Here is a 14,752-nt window from a genome sequence, read left to right on the forward strand (position 1 = left end):
TGGTTACTGGAAGTCCCCTTCATTGATATATAAATGACTCATCTCAGGGCTTGTTTCTGCAGTTTTAAAAGCCCAAAGTATGAGATACTGACTCAAATGTGCTAATGTGAAGCAGTATGTGTAAATATGACAAAGATTTCCCTTATTCAGAATATTTCCAGCTTTGCTGCCCTGAAATCGCATTTGATGCCTTTAAGATGAATGATAAATGGCTTGCCGATAAATAAGCCATCTCCGAATCATCTCAAATAGAGAAAACTGTTGAGGCGTGAGCGCTATGATTAAAGTCTTGTCATGACCATGAACTTCGATCGCGGAGGATCAGGCCGCTTCCCGGGGATAATTGGCTGGTATTGATTCGTCTGCAAGGTGCTGCATTATAAAAGGCAGAGTGCGTCTCGAAACACGAAAACAAACGACCGGCCGGCAGGTCTGGGAAACGGCGTCTAGACCAAAGAGTAGAGATAAGAAAAAGCGCGGAGCCGAACGTCCGAGTTGTTAAGGGCAAGGCTGTTGAAAGAAAAAAAAACTGTATGGAGAGTGCTGATAACAAGGCTGAGCACTTTCAGGCCGTTGAACTAAAGACGCCAGGCTTAGAGAAAGAAGTCATAGAATACACGGCCACAAAAGGGTTAGGCAGGTTTTGTCGTTCCTAGAAACGATACGAGACAAGGGATTTTTTTTATTCATACACAAAGAAAGGTACAAGACATGGTGGTGCCGCACTCAAGTGGAAAGCACTTATGTTTACGGCACCACTAAATAAATACGTATAATAAAGAAATAACAAACGCAACTTTAAGACAGGCAAAACAGTAAATACAGGAAATTCAAAAGCGCAAGTCCGGTTCCCCACTCAATGATAAAAAAGGCAAGGGATTCCAGGACGGTAAGTATTGACATTGTTGCATGGAAAGTAACTAGGGTTTCCAGGAAAGTGCCTAAGATTCCCAGGAAAGTAACTAAGATTTCAATTGAAGTCATAGAATACACGGTCACAAAAGAGTGCATGACGTACGTAGAAACGTAAAATGACAAGAGTTACGAAGAAAGTAACGGGGGTTTCCAAGAAAGTAACTAGAGTTACTACAAAGGTAAGAAGATATTTGAGCCTGGGGCTGTACCGTATGCCGTAAGTAGTAAGAGGCAATATCATAACATTGCTTCAGTCAGCAAAGCTCTCACAAACTCACCCACCCACCCCACTCTCTTCCCAAAGCCATAACCCAAATTGTTGGATCATTGACGTATATGATATAGATAGCAGCTTGATACTTGGTCCTTTATTAGGATATCCATTCGTTGCGCAAAGGCAACTAATCTTCCTGGATTCCAATACAAATAGCAACATTACACAAACGTAACATGCTTCACAATCATGCCAGGAGCATTTTACCATATCACAAAACATTTTGCAATATCATAGTACTACATGTTTCCACCAGATTAGCCTTTACCAGTATCCTTCCTTCCACTTCTATTCTGTAGGTTATCTGACGTAAGTTCTCACAGAATATGCTTGGAGCTGGCTGTGCCATATCACAAACGTGCAGTGGTAAGAGGCATATACGACAATATAGGAACGTTGCTCCAGCAAGAAAAGGAGTACTAAAACCCTCATCCTCTTTCATCCCTTTCACAGTATCTTCTCTCCACCCCTATCCTGCAAGGTTATGAGAGGTACGTTTTCATGCACAGAATATGCCCGAAGCTGTCTGTACCATATCACAAACATGCAGTAGTAAGACGCATATACGACAATACAGCAACGTTGCTTCAGCAAGAAAAGGCGTGCTAAAACCCTCATCCTCTTTCATCCCTTTAACATTTACTGTATCTTCTCTCCACCCCTATCCTGCAAGGTTATGAGAGGTACGTTCTTATGCACAGAGTATGCTTGGAGCTGGCTGTACCATATCACAAACATGCAGTGGTAAGAGGCACACTCGACAATACAGCAACGTTGCTTCAGCAAGAAAAGGAGTACTAAGACCCTCATCCTCTTTCATCCCTTTTCGTTGGCATCATTTAATTCTTACAATCTTTGCTAACAGGATTAGGCCACACCAAGTAAATTTTATGGATGACGTCCTTTGGAGACCCTAAATCTAATGCGAGAGGGCGAAAAAAAAACAAGAAGGGCCCTAAAAAACAAGATGCCTAGATTAGAAATATACTAAGAGACGACAAATGTTAGGACACAAATTGAATGAGGTGACACAGTGTAACAAGCAAGAAGTCTTTTATTCATCATCAAAACAGCAATAAATCAGGTGGAAGAGTGGACAGTGAAAACAGGATGGTAATAGACACTTTCTTCGCGTTACGGGTTTCACGTCAATCTGAGGATTTGCGGCACTGTCGTGACCCTTTGGTCATAGTTACCATGGTTACAGGAAGCGGAATTTCTTGGGGGTTTTTTCAAGGAACATGCCAAAATCAATGCGCGCGCGGACGTCATCCATAAAATTTACTTGGTGTGGCCTTACCTCCGGGCGCTCCGCTTCTGTCTATCTTTACAAGCACGGCGCCACAGACAGGCTCTAACTCGATAGCAAAACCTCCGGAGGAATCCTTTCAATGCCAAACGCAGCCCAAGGACCAAGCCAAGCTTCAACCATTATGTGTATATCATAAAGCCTGACTGTAACCTTGCCTGTCTAGTAACTATACAAGATTGAATTAGAGTTAGGATCAGCCACGGTTCTGAATAGTATCCAAGAACGTAGATTTGCCCCGGAGGAATCCTTTCAAAAACAAAGGCAGCTCATGGTCCAAGTCAAGCCTCCGTCATTATAACTATGACTTTATCATAAAACCTGGCTGTAACCAGCTATTATACAGAACCTTACCTATCTAGTACTATTCCTGAATGGGTTAGGATCGGGCACGGTATCCAAGAACGTAGATTTGCCCCGGGCACGGTTTTGTACACAATATCAGCCGTGACACAACCAGGGTTATGTCCCTGGTGCTGAAAACACACTTGTTGTAAAGTCATGAGGTCGAACTTTTAAATCAGAACTGATAGATGTGCTTAATAAGCCTTGAGACGGATTACTATTATAACACCAGACAAGCTCTAACTCGATACCAAAACCTCCAGAGGAATCCTTTCAATGCCAAACGCAGCCCAAGGACCAAGCCAAGCTTCAACCATTATGCGTATATCATAAAGCCTGACTGTAACCTTGCCTATCTAGTATATATAGCCGATTGAATTAGAGTTAGGATCAGTCACGGTTCTGAATAGTATCCAAGAACGTGGATTTGCCCCGGAGGAATCTTTTTAAAGGCAGCCCATGGTCCAGGCCAAGCCTCTGTCATTATAACTATGACTTAATCATAAATCCTGGCTGTAACCAGCTATTATACAGAACCTTACCTATCTAGTACTATTCCTGAATGGGTTAGGAGCAAGCACGGTATCCAAGAACGTAGATTTGCCCCGGGCACGGTTCTGGATACAATATCAGCCGTGACACAGCCAGGGTTATGTCCCTGGTGCTGAAAACACACTTGTAGTAAAGTCAGAAAGTTGAACCTACAAATCACCACTGATAGATGTGCTTAATAAACCTTGAGACGGATTACTGTTGTAACACTGGACTGTTGTTATAGCTTCCCAGATAGTGGGAGACAAAATTGTGACCGTAGCGCCAAGCCTCCGCCATTACGACTTTATCATAAAGATTAACTGTAACCAGCTATTATATACAGAACCTTGCCTATTTAGCTCTATACCTGAATAGGTTAGGGTTAGAATCAGGCACGGTATCCAAGAACGTAGATTTGCCCTGGGCATGGTTCTGGATACAATATCAGCCGTGACACAGCCAGGGTTATGTCCCTGGTGCTGAAAACACACTTGTAGTAAAGTCAGGAGGTCGAACTTATAAATCAAAACTAATAGATGTGTTTAATAAACCTTGAGACGGATTACCGGACTGAGTTTATAGCCTTTACAGAGATGGAAGACAAAATTGTGCCCGTAACGCCGTAAACCTAATCCCAAATAGCGGCTGCTGCCCAGCGTCGCCAGATGGGCACGCGTCTTTTATCTCGACTGCGATTGGTCTGGTCATCAGAGGCCTAGCTGTAGTTATTCCAGCTTTACAGTTTTTACACATGGGAGGGCCTTAAAGAAAACTGCAGGACATTTAAGAGACAACGACTTAAGAAAAGGTTACAACAAGGGAAGGAAATTAAGACTTGCTTCAGGACCGGTGCAATAGCTCAATTGGTAGAGTGCTCGCTTTGTAACCGGGAGGTCGTGAGTTCAAACCCCGGCCGGGTCATACCAAAGACTTTAAAAATGGTACACACTTCTTTCTCTGCTTAGCACTCAGCACATATGAGAAAGAGTGTGGGAAGGTCAAACACAAAGCACTACCAGCGGACCAGCCCCCTGCTGTAGTGCCCTGCACAACTGTGTGTCGTCCAGGGGCTACGGAAATGGGCATGGGCACCAAAACCCTATGCTCTGCATGGAGCACGGGTAGACCTTTCTCAGGACTTAGACATTTAAATTACAAAATGTAAGTGCTTCAAGATTCAAAACTCTGTACTAAATCATAGTCCTCCAAGCCTCGCAATTCCTGTAACGACAGTTCAGCTGCACACTAAGCTGTAAATGGAATTGCACAGCCTTTGAGTTAGGCATCATAGGGTTTGTCCGTCGCGCACAAGGTTAAGGTCGCATGGGGTAAGTGTCGCTGGTTCATTATTGGTGCTTCTGAAGTTAACAAAAAGGAAATTGTGATTGGTTCATTACTGGCGCTTCTGAAGTTTACAAAACGAAAAGTGTCACTGGTTCATCATTGGCGTTTCTGAAGTTAACAAAAAGGAAATTGTGATTGGTTCATTACTGGCGCTTCTGAAGTTTACAAAACGAAAAGTGTCACTGGTTCATCATTGGCGTTTCTGAAGTTAACAAAAAGGAAATTGTGATTGGTTCATTACTGGCGTTTCTGACGCAAAAAAAAGTAATAGAGATGATAGGGTTTGTCCGTCGCGCACAATGTTAAGGTTGCATGGGGTAAGTGTCGCTGGTTCATTATTGTGGCTTCTGAAGTTGACAGAACGAAAAGTGTGACTGGTTTTCTTAAGGGGTTATGGTAACCACCTAGCCTCCACCAGGCCTTCCCATGGAGTTAAGGATAGTAAGATTCAGCAAAGATGGGGTGGTGAATTGAGAGTGAGTCCGCGGTGTAAGAAAAATCCCCCCTTAACCATGGCTGGGGGGAGTTCGGGAGGCTATACCCGACTTGTGAAGGTTAGACATCCAGGTAATACGATACGCCAAAAACGCTATTCAAGCAACTGGATGTGATTTTAGAAACAGTCAGACGTTTCAGGTAGCATCCACTGCACTGCCTTTCGTCAGTGACTCTAGAGAGTTTTCAAAGAGGCAGGTCTATGTACAAACATACCCGGCCATGTGTGACAGGGGCCTACTACCGTACCTTTAATGCTTTGTGTATTCTGCAGTGCAGAGAGGACGGAGCCGTGCAGATGTCCGGGTGTTACCCGTCTGGGACCAGTAGCAGACAAAAATCTACTTCATCACGCTGTTCATTATTGTTGTATTCTCCCTGCTTGCTTCCTTACTTACAGTAGTAAGCAAGTAAGCAAGCAGTGAGCCTGAAGCATTCTCTTTGCAGTGTGAAGAGGACGGAGCCGTGCAGATGTCCGGATGTTACCCCGTCTGGAGCGAGCAGGAGATAAAGATCTACTTCACCACGCTTCATATTATTGTTGTATCCACCCTGCTTGCCTACTTACTTACCTACAGTACAGTAGTAAGCAAGCAGTAAGCTTTATTTTTCACCCTACAGTGCGGAGAGGACGGAGCCGTGCAGATGTCCGGATGCTACCCGGTCTGGAGCGAGCAGGAGATCAAAATCTACTTCACCACGCTGTTCGCCGTCGCCTTCGTCATTCCGGGGGTCGTGCTCTGCGCCTTCTATCTGCGCATGCTCTGCAAGTACTGGCTGCCGGCCGGCCGACCCATCGGGGAAGTGACGTCACGAGCAACCGAGTCCAGAAAAAAGGTAAACAAACAAACAACAACAAAACAAACATGTTTAGAGTTAAAACTTTTGATCCAACACAAAAAGTTCTCTCACCTAGAGCTTTCGACCAGTTACTCTGGTCTTCCTCAGTAGACTGACCCATTGAACCTTCTCACGTGGCTTCTTTGAAGTGTGACGTCAACACTGGGTCAAAGGTATCTGGTAGACGATGTCGCCCCCCGTCGCGGTTCAGTGAAGGGTGGTGGGCCCTGATAATAAAACAAACAACAACAACAAACATCAACAGCAAAGCAACAACTGGAAAATTGTAGTGCTAACCTTTCTTAAGTGGTCTGTCCAGGAAAAAGGCAGGGTAGAAGAGTCCTGGAAAAAGAATTAAAAAAAAAAGGGGTAAAACACAGAGGCCCAGGAAACACAAAAACAAAGCAACTACGTACTGCAAAACTGTAGCTCTAACCTCTTTTCAATGTTCTGTCACCAATTACAGTGATTAGATTCTACGTAGATCTACGGTGGCAAAGATGGTGGCCCTTATACCTTATCTTGGTGGTGTTCAGGCTGTGCTCTATACCGTCTGCCGTTCTGTAACGTGTTCTGTACTATCTGCTGTTCTGTTACATGTTCTGTAACGTTCTACTGGTAACCAAGATGGTGTCCCTGATCCTGGTGGTGTTCTGGCCGTACCTTCTGCCGTTCTGTAACGTGTTCTGTACCTTTCTACCATACTGTAACGTGTTCTGTACAGTTCTACAGGTGGCCAAGATGGTGTCCCTGATCCTGGTGGTGTTCTGGCTGTGCTATCTGCCGTTCTGTAACGTCCACCGTTCTGTAACGTCTGCCGTTCTGTACCGTGTTCTGTACCGTTCTACAGGTGGCAAAGATGGTGTCCCTGATCCTGGTGGTGTTCTGGCTGTGCTATCTGCCGTTCTATAACGTGTGCCGTTCTGTACCGTGTTCTGTACCGTTCTACAGGTGGCAAAGATGGTGTCCCTCATCCTGGTGGTGTTCTGGCTGTGCTATCTGCCGTTCTGTACCGTCTGCCGTTCTGTACCGTGTTCTGTACCGTTCTACAGGTGGCCAAGATGGTGTCCCTGATCCTGTTGGTGTTCTGGCGGTGCTATCTGCCGTTCTGTACCGTCTGCCGTTCTGTACCGTCTGCCGTTCTGTTAACGTGTTCTGTACCATCTGCCGTTCTGTAATGTGTTCTGTTCCGTTCTACAGATGGCCAAGATGGTGTCCCTGATCCTGGAGGTGTTTTGGCTGTGCTATCTGCCGTTCTGTACCGTCTGCCGTTCTGTAACGTGTTCTGTACCATCTGCCGTTCTGTAACGTGTTCTGTACCGTCTGCCGTTCTGTAACGTGTTCTGTGCCGTTCTACAGGTGGCCAAGATGGTGTCCCTGATCCTGGTGGTGTTCTGGCTGTGCTATCTGCCGTTCTGTACCGTCTGCCGTTCTGTAACGTGTTCTGTTCCGTTCTACAGGTGGCCAAGATGGTGTCCCTGATCCTGGTGGTGTTCTGGCTGTGCTATCTGCCGTTCTGTAACGTGTTCTGTACGTCTGCTGTTCTATAACGTCTGCCGTTCTGTAACGTGTTCTGTACCGTCTGCCGTTCTGTACCGTTCTACAGGTGGCCAAGATGGTGTCCCTGATCCTGGTGGTGTTCTGGCTGTGCTATCTGCCGTTCTGGATTCTGCAGATGCTGATGTTCCACGGCTACGTGGCGAACTACTACCTCAGGTTCACTTTCAATTTATTCAACTTATTCAATACAAGACCAATCGTACAAAAGCAGTGATTGGCAAACACACCCCTGAATTGTGCTCCGATTTTTACAAACTAGGTTTGATTAAAAATCAAGACAATTTGAACAAACACACTATGTACAACCAATATCCAAACCAAAACATGACAGCCGTGGGTTTTCATAATCAACCATTGTCATTGTAGAGTCTTACAGCACAGTGTAAAATCGACTTTCCCAGTGAGGCTTGTCACGTGACTTTTTAAAGTGTGACGTCAGCACTGGTCGTATCTTGTAGACAATGTCGACCCCCGTCGCGGTTAATCGAAGGGTGGTGGGCCCTGATATAAATAGCCTGCTTCACCCCTCTCAGGAAATAGTCTTCTTCAGTGTCTAAAATCCTTACAGTGTCATTGAAGTGAAACAAAGTGTCCGGGTGACTCTGTGTGGCTGTGTTGTGATACTTCTGAATTGGCTGAGCTTGGACGTGTGTGTTCTTGGATGTGGATATGTCGGATTGAGTTATGTTCAAGTTATGTCTGTTGGTTTCCCCAGGTTCGTCCTGCAGAACCTCAGCTACATCAACGCCTGCGCCAACCCCTTCCTCTACACGCTGCTGAGCGACAAGTCAGTCAAGTTTATTGCACAACAATGGACCTATCACTTAATTACGTCACAGTTTGTTTACCATTGAATGTTGTTCAATTGCACAGGGGTGCGTAGCGCAGTGTGCGTTTGTGTAGCGTTAGCCTTAATATAAGGCCTTTAATACAGTACTAGTTTCGTCTAATGTCATAACTAAATCACCCATTACGGCATGTAATGCTGTGTCAACAAAACTAGACGCAAGCAAAAATCAAACATACCTGACTTTGAAAACTTTGAAATGATCTTTATTCTTTAACTGACCGTTCTAGAATGTTCTTTAGAACAGGTAAACAAACTGTGACGTAATAATGTGATAGGTCCATTGCATTGGATACAATGTATGGCAAATAACACTTAATAACTATAAACTATTCCTTCTAGCGTACTAATCTAACTTCAATACATGTATATATGTTATAGTGGAATGTTACATTTCACATTGCTGTGACGTGGTTTCTAGCATTATGTACATATTGGCCTAGATAAAGAGATACAGAGTCGGGGCATGATAACAGCATGTTGAAAATTTCTCTACTTGTTCCAGGTAGTGTTATTTTACTCTTACATGATATCATTAGTTTTTTTTCCTTTATTCGTTATATTAGGGACATATCATTACAAAATGGTACTCATTATGAAATAAAGACTAAGCTTTAACTTCCAACACTTAGATTACGGAATTGGGACTTACCCAAATTTTCGGTTGATTCCATCAACCTTGTTCACGGAATGGACCCTTCTACTCTTGGAACGTGACGTCAGAGACATGTTACCGTAGTAGCGGGTCATACGTGCCAGATAACTTGTGTCGCCCCCCGTCTATGTTCAGGGTAGGTCTGTGAGCTCTTATGTAGACCGCCTCCTTCACTCCTCTTGCAAGAGGGGGGCGACACAAGTTATCTGGCACGTTACTACGGTCACGTGTCTCTGACGTCACGTTCCAAGAGTAGACGGGTCCATTCCGTGAACAAGGTTGATGGAGTCAACCGAAAATTTGGGTAAGTCCCAATTCCGTAATCTTAGTGTTGGAAGTTAAAGCTTAGACTTTATTTCATAATGACTTGTACTAACACAGATGAACTTTCATGCTAAATGGTACTCATCTTCAACTTTGTCTTTGCAGGTACAAGACGATCCTGAAGGGCATCCTGAGGATGGGGGGTGCGCCGTCGCATCCCGTCGTGCACCGCACCATGACCACCCACAGCTCCATCGAGCTCAACTCCATGCGCAGGGCACGTGATGGACACGTGATGGACAGGAGCAGCAGTCACGTGACGTCGACCCACAATCCCTCGCCCATGTTCGGGACGCCCCACTTCCGGCGGACCTTCTACACCATCCGGGAGCGCTCCAGTTCAGAGGAGAATGACCCTATGAACGTTCGCGCCTAGCTGATCCCTCTCACAGGAAAGCAGCGAGGTTTTCCGGGAATGTAACAAGCTTGAACTGAAACTAGTTTACAAGGAGCTCATCAGAAATAGTGGATGCCCCATCCTTGGAGTCCTTGACTGATGATCGGTTGGCCCAGAAAGACTAAAACACTTAGAAGAGACCTAGAAGTCCTACGGTAACCACTGACACTGGAAAGAACAAAACAACAACAACAAAAACAAACTTAACTGTGACCCGACCCTCTCCTAACATAGTGAGGCAGATTCATCATGGTGTTGATGTTGGCTTCTTCATCTCAAAGAAGAAGAGGAGCTGAACTTCTGTGTGCAATGACTGACAAACAGTTCTGGAAACAGAACTTCTCCTGCTACAACTCGTGATGAGGAAGACCAAAAAAGAGGACCAAACATAAGAGATTCCTGGAACTTGACTAAGTGTCTAAGGTATTTCAGGAAGGTAACTAGCGTTGCTAGAAAAGTTACTAGGGTTGCCAGGAAAGTAGCGAGAGTTGTCACGAAAGTAACCTGAGATGAAAGTTAGTCTGTGTTGGTAGTAATAATAGTAAAATGTTGAATTCTAGGAGAGTGGCTATGGTAATCCAGGAAGGTATCTAGGGTTTACTGGAATTTTAGAGTTGCCAGGAAAGTAACTAAGAGTTGCCAGGAAAGTAACTTGAGTTGCCAGAAAAGTAACCAGGGTTTCCTTGAAAGTAGCTAAGAGTTGCCAGGAAAGGAAATAGGACAATTACAGTTGCCATGAGGGTACCTAGGGTTTACTGGAAAGTAACTAGAGTTGTCAGAAAAAGAACTAGACTTGCCAGAAAAAGAACTAGAGTTGCCAGGAAAGTAACTAGAGTTGCCTGGAAAGTAACTCTAGAGTTGCCAGAAAAAGACCTAGAGTTGCCAGGAAAGGAAATAGGATCATTACAGTTGCCAGGAGGGTACCTACAGTTGCTAGGATAACTAACATTGCCAGATAACTACTTAGGGTTGCCAGGAAGGTAACTAACTTCACCTGGAAAGTAACAAGGAAGGCAACCATAATTGCCAAGAGAGTAACAAGTTTCCCGCATTACTTCAGCAAAGTTTGATGTGAATGTGTAAATAGAAATCAATAGATATAAATTAGAAAAAAATGATACATGTATAAATCCCAGGCTGGATCTTGGGTCCCAATTTTTTCTAACGTAGAAAATTGAACTCAGAGTCACATAACCCGTAATCCCTGCACGTAGGCTCACTAACCCCGATTCATCCAAGTCATAAGTTTTACTTTAAATTGATTTTTGAGAACACAAAAAAACCAGTAGGCAATCGAGCATCCAGAATTTGATGCTCAAAAACTTTGACTCCCCCTAATTTGGAAAACGGAAAGTACTTCAAGGTGTCTAGAAATCATGGAGAGTCATCATTATTCTCGAGAATATTTTAACCTTCACTCGTAAGATCAGATTTCAACTAACCATGTATCGAACATACAGTAGGTTACGAATACAAAATTCAGGACATTCCTAAAAGTATGGCTCAAACTCCCGTAAACTCTGCACGTAGGTTTACTATAAACTCCGTTTATTAGTTTTACTTTAAATTGATTTCTTTTGATTCCAACCTTTTTATCTCTCTCACACACCCCTAAAGACGTCACTGGGCCTTAAAGATTGATGACAAAAGAGAGAATTATTTCAAGATAATGAGAAGCGAGCGCATGACGGATCGTTATGTTATTGAAAAACCGTAAACAGCAGAATATCAGGAAGCAATCCGTCAAACAGTAAGTACGAGAGAAAAATGGTTAACAGTCATCATAAATAATCACTGGCTGTTACTTGACTGTTTGTGATTAATGCTTGTTGATTAATTGTATTTGTATTGTAATTATAATTGTAATTGTAAAGATTTATATATCAGTATATACAAGAGCCTTCTTGGCAGATTTTATTTCTGAAAACTTAAAGAAACCAGAAAGCAATCAATCATCCAAAGTTTGATGCTCAAAAACTTACACCCCCCAATTTGGCATAGGGAAAGTATTTTAAGGTGTCTAGAAATCTTTGACAGTCATTCGGATGAAAGTTCATCTGTGTTGGTAGAATCCATAGTTATAGAGTTCGAACCTGTTCCAACACAAAGAAGAAACCATAAATTTTCGGCTGATCCCGTCAAGCATTATTTTTAAGCATATTCACAGACATGAACTTGTACGATAAAATAGGTTGATTTAAACCAACCATGTATCGAACATACAGTAGTAGGTTGCGAATGATCAAAATTCAGGACAGTAAATAGCAGAGGGGATTCATTCCTCAAGCTAACCGACATCTCACACACGCAGTCGTCCCTCAGTAAGACATCTGGAGCCGCATAGTTTCCGTTTAGAACTTTTATTCAGCCTGCCTCACAGAATCAAAATTCAGGACACGTACGTACAAAGCCAGGCATGCAGGTCGCCAAACATAACGCTAAGGCCACAGCAAGTAATTTTCATGGTTGACATCAGCGCACACATTAATTTTCGTCTGATTTTGAAAAAAAAACAAAATTTGCTGCCTTCTGACTGTGGTCAACATGCCGAAAATTGGCAAAGATGTCTGTTGCTACTCCGGAAGGTGGATGGCAGATAACTATGAAGAGAGGAAACAAGAAAGGCTCTGATTTATTGTTTTGTTTCTTACTTCGATGCAGTGATATGTGATCCTGGCTGTGCATATGTGATGTTCCCACTGAATACAAACCATTTGTACAATGATTGAGTCAAAATTTTAACATGTAGGAACCTTGTTTTTTGGCCCACCTTGTTTGTTTTTGCCCGCTAGCATTAGATTTGGAGTCTGCGGCGGATCTCATCCATAAGATTTACTTGCTGTGGCCTAACGCACACGTACACCCACCTGCTCGGCTGTTATTGGGGCGGAAACTGCCCGGATATGCCTATTAATCCCTGCCGGAGAAAAACGTCTGTTATGAAAGTTTCATAAGCTAATCGTCGTGTATCACAGTCAAGCAGGCTGTTATCGTCAGTAAGCCAAAACGTAACACGGGGCAATGTTTCCCTAACTCGGGCAAGCCGTCATGTAAAATTATTGTTATACTGTGATATAGTTTCCACAGGAGACATTCAGGATAAGGCACGCGGCGCTCTTCGCTTGACTTGATGAGCTGTAATAGCCCCACGCTAAACGGGACGGTCTGTCGCCAGGAATTCGTTCTAGAGGTTGCACTAAATTAAACCCACTGACAATCTTCACATGTTTTACCAGTGATTACACAGTGGCGCTTTTCGCTTTAAAGGGGACCTGCATGCCCTTCTTCGTAAGGCGTAATCAAACCTTTTTAGTCTTCGTAATCCGTAGGCAGAAAATCAACGTAATTCGTAATAGTACATTAGCCGCTAAGCGTATAAAGTCGTAGTCAGCTCTGAGACTTTAACGTAATTTATAATTGGCAGCGAAAATTTTGTGTAATTGGTAATCACTACCCCCTCATGCAGACCCTCTTTAAAATTAAGGCCGAGCTGACTTGAGCTGTTAGCCTCAATCTAAACCTGAAGTTCTGTCGCTCTGAATGTCTGACGAATGCACGAAAACCACCTGCAATCTTCACAAGTGTTGACTAATTGCAAGACAGTACTAAAAGAGCTTGTATTATAAACAAGAGCCTTCTCGGTAGATTTTATTCTTGAAAACTCAAAGAAACCAGAAGCCAATCAAGCATCCAAACTTTCTGTAGCGAGAAATTCGTTCTACAGGTCTGACGAATCCACGAAAGCGACCGGCAATCGTCCACAAGTGTTACCTGTGGCTGATTACAAATCCGCGCTCTTTGCTTTAAAATTAAGGCCGTGACTTGAGCTGTTAGCCTCATTCCAAACGGGACGCTCTGCCGCAAGAAATTCGCTCCTGAGGTCTGACGAATGCAGAAAACCCACCGGCAATCTACACACACAAGTGTTAGATGTGATTGATTACACCCATTCTGCCTGTAAATTTGCCGGGATCAACCTCTTAATTTACCAGTCGGTAAGATCAGTTGTTGAGGCGGCGGGTCGGGACCTGTATCGCGCGGCAGCGGTGGTTGTTAAGGACAGGAGAATCCATCAGGATGATGTGTGGCAGACGTTACCGGCACTGAGGTGACTTCTATGCATCACCTACATGCCGGGGATTGTCGGCAATGCATCATGTCAAGCGGCAAAGCCAAAAAACTTATGATTAATGAATAATCTTTATTTCATATTCTTGCCCAGATGTGACCACATTCTAGAGGATGTAAACATTCTCCGATGTTAGCCTCCGCAGCAGGCTTATAGAACTGGGGGTTTAGTGGTCTTCGGCTGTTTTCTGATTAGCCTCCGTAGCAGGCTTATAGAACTGGGGGTTTGGTGGTCTTCGGCTGTTTTCTGATTAGCCTCCATAGCAGGCTTATATAACTGGGGTTTGGTGGTCTTCGGCTGTTTTCTGATTAGCCCAGTTCAAAAAACGGGGGTTAAATTCAACCAGGCCGGCTATGTGGTCTATATGCAATCAGAAAATAGCACATAAAAGCTCCCAAAGACCATGAAGACCCCCAAACCCCAGTTTTTGGCATGCTGTGGAGGCTACTCCAATGCGGGGTGCAACAGAAAGATCAATTTGTTAATCTACAAGCAAATCGTTCGGCAAATTTGAACTGACTGAAACATACCCAACTATGCACCCCAATTCCAGAACCTGTTTCGTTCAAGGAGAAGGTCTCCCAACATCCGAGAACAGGCAATAACTGCAGTACCAGTTCCTGGATGCTTTACCCCAACAGAAGAGGGGTTACCTAGTAACCATCCATAACCAAAACCACATGCCCCCACTCAGAGTTTTAATTGAATACGACTTCGGAATGTTATGTATTTGTTTGGATCTATATGTTCTTGTAGTTTTCAACCAGGGTTCCATGAAAGACAG

The sequence above is a fragment of the Branchiostoma belcheri genome, unplaced genomic scaffold (assembly GCF_001625305.1).
Source record: "Branchiostoma belcheri isolate BF01 breed outbred unplaced genomic scaffold, Haploidv18h27 scaffold12, whole genome shotgun sequence".
Classification (NCBI taxonomy): Eukaryota; Metazoa; Chordata; class Leptocardii; order Amphioxiformes; family Branchiostomatidae; genus Branchiostoma; species Branchiostoma belcheri.